This window comes from Neolamprologus multifasciatus, chromosome 7 (assembly GCF_963576455.1).
Source record: "Neolamprologus multifasciatus chromosome 7, fNeoMul1.2, whole genome shotgun sequence".
Taxonomy (NCBI): Eukaryota; Metazoa; Chordata; class Actinopteri; order Cichliformes; family Cichlidae; genus Neolamprologus; species Neolamprologus multifasciatus.
In genome coordinates, this window is record NC_140445.1 from 66,399,016 (window position 1) to 66,406,812 (window position 7,797).

The window sequence follows — 7,797 nt, forward strand, 5'->3', positions numbered from 1 at the left end:
TTCTCTTACAGCGCTTGGATTAACGCTTAGATTCTGCACTGCAATCACATTTTGATTGTTTGATGTAATATCCACAGTGATGGTGAACAGAAGCAAAATCCAGACTGAGTTACAGGAAGACATTGTTTGTCTGATGCTGAACTGAGGAATGCTGGGATGGTCATGTTCGGGAAACCAAGGTCTTTAACTGACCTCAGTGTCCTGATCACACCAAAGTGTTATCAGAGTGACACACTGGTCTTTCACCCAATTTCTGCACAATTCTGTGGAAAAACCCCACGGCTGAAAAGTTTAAAAAATCTTTTAGACCAGTTTAACTTTTATTCAAAGGACAAATTACGATGTTTATTAATACACTGATGCTTTTAAAGATATAATTTGTCCTTTTTAAAATATACAGTACGTACACGGTACATCCCCTGCTTCATGAAGTATTTCTCTAAGATGAGTCTGAGACAGAATATGTTCTGGTGTGAGCATCAAAGTGCATGCAAATGAAACTTTAAACGAAACTGTGGAAATGTGCGATGGGAAGAAGCCCAGAATGGACGAGATTTGAGCTGAGGTTGTGTGGAGTGACTGCAGACAGCTGGATATTTCAGGAAGTGATGTTTCCACAGATTCCGTAGAGTTGATACTAGCAGGAAAGGAGGATCTCAAACATGAAGAGAACTGTAGGTAAGTGCTTTGGTCAATGGGAAATTACAACAACATCAAACTACTATAACAGAGTCTGCACACGAACATGACATTAGTTATGCTGTAAAGCTAGATGATTGAGCTGGTCCTTACATATACAAGATGAAAGATAAGCTGAGTGGATGAAGTGCAGGTCAGGGAGTCAGCTGGTGAGAGAACACAGCTCCGGGGACCTTACAGGGAATAAAAGATCTACCTGCTTTCACACAACAGAAGAGAAGCTGAGGGAGAGGACAGAGACGAGAAGCAGGGGGGTAAATAGAAAAAGGCAGCTGACACTAGAGACAACAGGGGAGAGTGACCGAACTCTGTATGCTGTAAAGGTGTTTCAAATAGTTTTACATTATTCCTGATTCACTGACGTATACTGAGATATAACTACAGAGATTTAACCTGAGATCTGGATGTCACAGGTTCGAATGTATTTTTCAAATGTAGCTCTGTTACTGGAAAGTTAGAGACTGTTTGAGTACATTTTAAAAAAAGAGAAATAAGCAAATAGATTCAAAACTCAAAGATCTAAAACTGCGATCTCACTCTTCATTCAAAAATCAATTTTCCTTTCCCGTTAGCTCGCGGATTAGCTACTGGATTAGAAAAATTCCGAAGCAATCCGAATTAGCCACAGGGTGCGATGTAACGAGCTCTCTGATTGGTTGGACAGACACAGGCTGGCTGCCTGGATTTTTCTATGCTGCTGTTTGTGCTAAAAGCTTTGCCCTGCTAACACCGGTGTCCTTGCACAAAGGCCGTTCAGCCTCGGGATTTACACTCTGCCCGACACCGATATGTGATGAATGAGGGGACCCTGCAGTGAAACGTGGAGCTGAAACTCTGACTGTGCGCCTGTGGACTCAGCCTGACCACCTGTTGAAGGTATGCTAACATGGTTAACATGGCTAACTTGGCTAATGCTAGCATCACCGAATGTAGCCCTGTTATTTGAAAATTTTACGTCGCACCCTAACCCCCTGACCTTTAAACTAGTGATTAAAATGCTGACAGTAAACACATCAGTCCAGATGTTACCGCATTACTCTATGATGATAAAAGCTCTGAGACAGGCTGATTCAAATAACAGCTGTCAGGTCTCCCATAAATCACAGCCCTCTGATAAGACTGGACATGACGCTACTGATATGCATGCACACATTCATTCTCAACTGCACATGATCAACGACCATGTGCAGTTTTATTTTTTACATGATAGCTGTGTTTATTAATGCAATTTGAAAATAAATCCTCAAAAGTTGGATGTATGGCAAATTCATGAAATCCCAGCCTCTAACATAGTGTGCTGAATCTTAGCATTAAGTGTCCAGTATATTCTAATCAGTACAATTTAATCATTGACCGCCTTACATATCACCGCCTTTATCCAAGGGATGCCATACCCTGCATTTACAGACTTCCTAAAATCCACAAGGAAGCTGTCCCACTCAGACCCATAGTCAGTAGCATAAACTCAGCCACTTATAACATTGCAAAACACCTTGCTACCATCCTTGCTCCTCTTGTGGGGAACACCCCACACCACATCAAGAACTCCACGACTTCACTGACAAGGTCCAGAAACTTACCCTGGATCCAGATGAAACCATGGTGTCCTTTGATGTAGTCTCTCTCTTCACGTGCATACCCACCACGGAGGCAGTGGAGACTGTCAGAAAACAACTACAAGAAGACAGCTCCTTGGAGGACAGGACCAACTTCACACCCGATCAGATTTGCACACTGTTAGACCTCTGCCTCACCACTACATATTTCAAATACAACGAAGGCTATTACAGACAAAAACATGGCTGTGCTATGGGCTCCCCCGTGTCACCTATTGTAGCCAACCTTTACATGGAGGAAGTGGAAAGGAAGGCTCTTGGCTCTTTCAAAGGAAGAGTACCCAGCCACTGGTACAGATATGTAGACGACACCTGGGTCAAAATCAAGACACAAGAAGTGGAATCCTTCACTGCGCACATCAACGCTGTGGATAAAAACATCAAGTTCACCAGGGAAGACACGAAGGACGACTGTTTGCCTTTCCTGGACTGCGCTGTGCACATTGAAGAGAATGGCAACCTCAACATCGAAGTTTACCGGAAGCCCACACACACGGACCAGTACCTCCTGTTTGACTCCCATCACCCTCTGGAACACAAACTTGGAGTAATTAGGACCCTACACCACCGGGCAGAACATGTTCCCTCTAAGCCTGAAGGGAAAAAGAAGGAACACACACATGTAAAGGAAGCACTCAAAACGTGCGGCTATCCTAAATGGGCGTTTTTAAAGTCAGCAAAGAGGCACAGAAAAGAAGATCAGACACCAGCGAGGGAGGATAAGAAGGACAGACGCAACAACATTGTCATCCCCTATGTAGCCGGTGTATCAGAGAAACTCAGGAGGGTTTTCTCCAAGCATGACATCCCGGTGTACTTCAGACCCAGCAACACACTCAGACAAAAACTGGTTCACCCGAAAGACAAAACGCCAAAACACAGACTTAACAATGTGGTGTTTGCTGTACAGCAGCGAGGAATGCCCAGACCTCTACATCGGAGAGACCAAACAGCCACTTCACAAGCGCATGGCACAACACAGAAGAGCCACCTCCACAGGACAAGACTCAGCTGTCCATCTGCATCTAAAGGTCAAAGGTCACTCTTTCGAGGATGCCAATGTTCACATTTTGGACAGAGAGGACAGATGGTTTGAATGAAGAGTGAAAGAAGCCATCTATGTCCACTGTGAGCGACCATCTTTGAACAGAGGCGGTGGTTTACGACACCAACTCTCTGCCATCTATAATCCAGTTTGGAGTTCCCTCCCCAGACGCCTTAACGCCCACTCACATCCTGGGCCATCTGACCTCAGGAAATCACATGATAAGGTGGGGCCAGGTTTCACAATGAACTCACCCGAAACTCTGGCTGATTGGGACCCACACCCAGTTCCACACCTTGGCTCAGACGATTAGAGGATCATCAGGGGGTCCTTTTGTCCCTCTGTGGGGGGAAACTCCCACTAGGTTTAAATCTGGGACTCTCCACCATTTGACCTTAGAACTGAAGAAGCTTCTCGGATGAAGGTGAAACGTCTTCAAGTAACTTAAAGAAGTCCAGACGCTTTTCTTTACAAGCTCCTTTGACTACGATGACCTGGATGACTGAGAACCTTCACAGACAATTTAAGCATTCACTGCACCTACAGTATCTACACCTGTGTGGCAAAGATACAGATGATGAAATTGACTATTGGTGTCCAAAATGTCGGGGAGCGCGAGCGTAAACAAACGCAGGGAGATGGGAAAAGAGGAAGAACACGATCAAACACTCCACACGGACACAACAAGCAGGCCGGCCGGAGAGGACAGTTACGGTGTTGTGCCAACAACTGATTTCCAATGTTTGCCTGTGTTTTTTATGTGGAATGTCTTTACCTATGTTGGCAAATAGAGTTCAGTGATGAAATTATAGCAGTTTAAATATGAGCAATCAGGTTTTGGCATGACTACAGCTCTGAGTCACAGGGAAAGCAGCACCTGGCCTTCGTGCAGGAGAGCGTGCCTCAGTCATGATGGACCCTGCATCCTCTACTTTACTTCCTAATCTCCATCTCTTTTAACACACAATTTAAATTACTGTGAAAAAGTGTACATGTAGACAAAGTCTGTACCCTGTGCACACTTGTACTTTACTTGTTTTATGAGTGACATTTAAGAATAGGGCTGGGTATCGTCACTGATTTCTAGAATCGATTCGATTCCGATTCATAAGGTGTGAGTATCACAGCAGAGGCCTTTGTGTCAAAGTAGCTGAAGATAAAACACAGAAACACATGAAGGTGATTTTCCTGGCCTGGGATTTTATAAAAATATTCTGCAGTACATCAAAAACGAAAGAAAACCATTAATCAACATATGAACATTACCTCTGAAGTTACAGCGGTTTTATTAGAGACACAGCTGAGCGTTTTGCATTTTGTACAATTTTAAAAAGTTTAAATTTGTTTAGAAGCCTGTTGAACGGCAGAAATTAGGTTTTCTTTTCGGAAGTAAGTAAAAGGAAAAAAAAACAGCGACCGACAGCCTGTAAACAACAGTAGTCTTGTGCGTAACAAGCAAGCGAATAATGAAGAAAACAGATTTTTAGAGGGAAACTGTTCTTGAAGTACAGAGAGAGAGAGAAAGAGAGAGAGAGAGCTGTGCATGAAGTGTGATTTTATCGTGTTGGAAGCAAAACAATAAAAGTCAGAGTGAATTCATGACGATGTTTATGTGAAGCCTAGTTTGGATCTTCTTTTGCTGCTGGTTCGGTCAATATTGTTTGGAGAGACATCAAACTAACAGCTTTAGAATCAGCGCATAAACGGCATAAACACAAAGCTCGACCCGCCGAAACATCAGAATTAGCGAGCTGTCGGCTTTCAGCCCCGACCGTGTCCGTGCCGTCAGTGAGAAAGGCGACACCTCACTGATTCTGATCCGTCGGCGCTTTGTGTTTACGTCTTTGTGCAGAATCCATGTTCCTGCTCTCATTTACTGTTTTAACTGTTTGGTGGTTCTTGAAATTTTGTGAGGTTTAACCTGAGATTCTGGCGTTTCGGACAAAATAAAATTCATATTAAAAAATCGATTCAGGATTTTAATGAATCGATATCACGTTATCCAAGCCAGAATCGATTTTAATCGATAAATTGATTATCAAAACCCAGCCCTATTTAAGAAGAGTAAAGTTATTCACATCGAGTTTTTATTCTTTCGTAATATGCACCACAGTCATTCAGCTCCGGCAGTTTTTCTATCCATCTTATCAATTCCAGTCTAATCTGAATTCACTGCTTGAGTTCAGTTTGGGTCTTAAACTGCAGAGAATACCTCCTGAATCCACAGTGTTTTTGCCTGATAATGGCAGAAAGCTAACAGCGGTTTTCTTCTGAGAGATGCTGCTGAGGCTGAAATTAATCCAAGAGCAACAACAACTGAAAATAAATGTGTACATAAATCTCTTGATGAATGAGTTACAGGCAAGGATATGCCCAAAAGTTCACTTCCTCTGGATGTTTCCATGGAAAATAGTTTCATCACTCATCCAAGTGACTTCTCGAGTGTCACGGATGAGTGATGAATGTATCTCCCACTGAGACCAGTGTGTCCAGTTAAATTCAGTCGATTTTTTAAAGGAGAGTTGTTAGATGCTGTGCTCATGAGGACAATCAGTTTTAACTTCCAGCACAACACAAAGCTGCCATATTTGATCATCAGAACACTTAACTGAGCAGAATTAAGTGAAACTGTAACATCCTCATACGATGACACACATCATTGTTGTAAGAATGCAAACTTTCTAATTGGAAGTTTGCACAGCTGCCAGGAAGGGACAGTTTGGTTTCTGGCTGATGTTAATAAGCGGTCGTTGCTCTCTCCTTCTCTCTGGAATGGCTGCATGGAGGATGTAACACCCAATAAGCGCTGAGGTTGGTGTCCTTGTCAGGAATCAGCCATCCTCAGCTTCCAGGTTAGGAAAAGTGGAACCAGAAGCTATTCAAATTCTCTCCACAGCTGCTGATGAATTCTACAAAAAACAAAGTTTGTTAAAAACACCGATTGATCATACATTTATTCAAAAATCATTGATAAGTGGATAACTGCAATATATAGTTTATAATTTCAACAATGTCCTGTAAAAAATGGAACTATATATGTCAGATGTAGCGTGGTGCTTGTGTGAGTACTGCGAAACTTTACAGTACTCATGTTCCTAGGTGGGCAGTTCCTGCTTTAAATGCAGTCACTTAGATTTAGAAATCAAAGAGGCCAGAAATGTTTGAACTCACGTATGAACCTGAACCAGTAGTGTCACGATGCATGCTCGATCATCTTTGATTGCAGCGCATCACAAGTTGATCTTGTTAATCTGGACGCACCTTTTTTTAGTGGGAGAAACGTTTCGTCACTCATCCAAAGAAGGTACATCCAGATGAACAGAATCAACTTTTGGGGGTTAAATCAACAGTGTCACTGCTAAGACTGCAACACTGTCTTTCCCTGATGTTTGCCAGTCTGCATTGCTGACCTTCCACCTGTGTGTTGTCATTCCTCATGCGTCTTCAGTCCAAACCTTATTGGATAGTGATCACTGCCACCTGCTGGCCGGTTTAACAATTTCCAGGCAAAGATTTTAAAATTCAAACTTTTGAAGCTGGACTGTTTATTAAGCTCAGTTAAATGTGACAAATAAAAAAAGAAATTAAATATCAAATTGCATATATGAGTTTTGACATTTTTTTCAATTTACTGGTCAAAACGCTATCTTGCAATTTATTTTTGGATGGTCAGGTAAAAACATCACACTCATGATGTAGAGTTTTCAAAAACTGGGTTTTCATCAGACTTGATCACTTTTGCTGATCACAATTTTTGATCAGTTACAGTTCAAGTTTTATTTCACTCGTTTTTTTTCTCTGATCTTTGCCTATAAAAAAATCCCGTTTGTACTTGACCCCACCCATCGTTATTCCTCCATCCACCTGCTTCTGTGCTCATCTTTGGCCTCTTCTTTCTGCCGTCTGCTGTCCATTCACAGTCCGGCTGAAACCATGGTAACACTCGCTGATGATCAGTTATGAAGTGCATGTGATTATGACCACTTACCCTAACCCTCGTACAGATGTGTATGACAGATACAATAAGGGTGAAATTAGTTTCTCAGGCTTCTTCTGCATTTTGACTTTGTTATTTTTAAATAATGACGTGTGTAATGTATGGTGAGTCTAATTTTACCAGTTTGTTTATTACTTGTTCAGGTGCAGATTATTTTAATTATGTCCTGATACATAACACCTTAGAGAAGATTACAGGACTGCTGTTCATGTCATGGATTCTGGGATGTTTCAGTGTTCACAGTTTTGTTTTATTTCTAGTCTGAGGTATTGATTGAGTTCGTTTTAATGTAGTTCAGTAATGTTTCTATTGTGTTTTGTATTTGTTTTATTTGTGTATCGTTGCTGTAGTTTCAGCTTTGTCTAATTCCCAGGGTCTTCACTTATCTTGTGTATTTAAAGCCTCAGTTTAATAGTGCTCGTTGTCAGTGTTATCCTTCC